Source organism: Puntigrus tetrazona, chromosome 24, assembly GCF_018831695.1.
Source record: "Puntigrus tetrazona isolate hp1 chromosome 24, ASM1883169v1, whole genome shotgun sequence".
NCBI classification, from domain to species: domain Eukaryota; kingdom Metazoa; phylum Chordata; class Actinopteri; order Cypriniformes; family Cyprinidae; genus Puntigrus; species Puntigrus tetrazona.
Window position 1 is genome coordinate 9,210,300 of NC_056722.1, and position 2,569 is coordinate 9,212,868.

The window sequence follows — 2,569 nt, forward strand, 5'->3', positions numbered from 1 at the left end:
ATTTACCAATCATGCTTCTGATTTCTATTTCTGATGATTTTAGTTTAGAGGCTGGTGCTGCATATGTAATAAATAATAAAACGATAAAAAATGCACAAATAAAAGTCTCACAAACCTTAAATTTAGCATAACATAGCTCATTTGAAGATAGCTTGGCAAAAGTAAAGGCTTGCTGTTGATGTATGAGTAGCTCAAGAACTATGACTTTTCCTGTTGAAAAATCCAGCTGGTTAGGTATGTTTTGAAGTCTGACTGCTGGTTTGAGCTGGTTTAAGCTGGTCATGTGCTGGTCCTGAGCAGGTGCTAGTTTTTTAGGACCAGCTAAGAACTAGCTTAAACAGCTTATGACCAACTAATGACTAGTTAAACCAGCAGCCATGCCTAACCAACATATGCAGTTTTTTTTTCAACAGGATGAAGATTTTCACAATTTAGAAAAGCTTATGAGATATTTGTTTGTGAAATGGACTCTTTATATAAGTTGCATGCACAACCTTAATCCAGTTGGACATCGTGTTTAAGTTAATGTTAGTTAGACGCTAACAGATGCTGAGCTAAAACTTCCACGCTTCTGTCCACTGTCAAACGCACTTTGTTACTTGTGCGGTGACGGCTTGGAAAGTGAATCCGAGGCAGCTTCCCATCCCTGTCTGTGCCAGCTGCCTATATTTCAACTCTTGTCTGAAGGCACTTCCAGAGTCGGTGCGTGTTTGGTTTAACCAGGCTTGCGTTTGGCCCCTCTGGCATGCAAACAGTTTGGTCCATGCTGACGTGGCCATGATTTACAAGCAGGAGACTGAAGCCTGTCATGTTGTTCTGGGAAACCTGACTGAATATCTCACATCTGCTGAAACTTCGCGCCATGGGTGGATGTTTTTTTCCTGCTGGAGTTTCTGCATGGGTTCCAGCAGGGAATCGCGGGGAACCTGAGACAGCTTGTTGCGCTCCATGGCAGACCCTGGTGGCTAAATTCAGATTGATGGCTCGCTGCGATTGGCTGAGCTGTGAAGCTGGCAAGCAAAGGGGGATGGGTGCTCTGGAAGCCCCGCTTAATACAGTTAGCAGATACTCCTGCCTGGCCATGGTTTTGAGTTATATCAACAGCTCTCACCCTCCCTGATGAGAGGATTCTAAATACACACTGAAACACACACACACACACACACACACACACTTCACACGCTCCTGCAACCGCTCATCGCGCCAAAGACCTGTCACAGCAAATGCGTTTAACGCATGGTAAGTTTGACATTAAAATAGGGAAGGGAGAAGGATCAAGAAAAGACAAGAAACAAGAAAGGAGTACAACGAGAGAATCGTCGTCTTGTGGAAAGGTTCCCTCCTGATGGATGGCTCTGGCGTTTTTCCAGAGAGGAAATAGTCACATTCTTCTTAAAGCCGTGCTGCGACTCTACCGGATGGAGTTCTGAAATACAGCCCAACAGAGAGCTCCGCTTATAACTGAAACACATTTACGAGCCCCATCCGTCATACTTTCAAACAGAAGCGTCGGCAGATGGAAGCGGGAGGGTGGAGATGAGGGGGAATTCTCTTTGCCGTGATGAAGTCGTTCCTTGTCTCCTCAGCCTTGACTCAAGGGCTCATGCCAGTTCTATAATCCATAGATTACTAGTTTTGAAAGGCACTGTGATAATTATTTCATTGCTTTCTCCTATCCCGGCTTAAATAAAATGAGACAAGCAAGTTGAGTTTAAGAGAGTTTAATGAAAAGTGTAAACAATGTGGCGCTTTTAAAACATAGTTTGTTTGATCATCCTCACCTGCCTGACACAGCAACAACTCAGCCAATGGTGTGGGGCTGTTTGTTTTTCTGACCAATAGCAGTAGAGTCTTTTTGATAACCCTTTACTTAAATCGTATTATAAAGGTGTTCGTAATTTTCTTTGTAATGCATTACATCTTTTCTTAAGAAACTGCAAACAAAAATAAACTGCATTGTAATATTCTAAGGTTTGTTTGCCATGTGTTTAAATGCATTATACTTTTTTTAAACGGTTAATAATTAATAACTAAATATTTGATAATGTCACCCTGCACTACAAAACCAGTCACGGATTTTTCAAAATTAAGATTTATACATTGTCTGAAAGCTGAATAAATACGTTTTCCATTGATGTTTGTTACGATTGGCTGATATACAATTATTTGAAAATCTGGAAACTCAGTGTGCAAAAAATGAATTAATAAATACTGAGAAAATCGCTTTTAAAGTTGTCAAAATTTGATTCTTAGCCACTCATATTACTTTATAAAAATTATGTTTTGATATATTTGCAATAGGAAATGTACTAAATATCTTCATGAACATAATTTTTACTCAGTGTCCTATTGATTTTTGGCATGAAAGAAAATTTTATCATTTTTATTGCTATAAATATACAAATATAAACAATAATTTATATTGTTATAAATATACCCAGCGATTGGTTCTGAGCTCCACGTCACATATATGATAACTGTTGTTACAATCATTCATGAGATCATACAGTGCATTATAAAGCACTTTACAAGGCATAATTAATCCATTATATACAAAGGCATCAAGTAC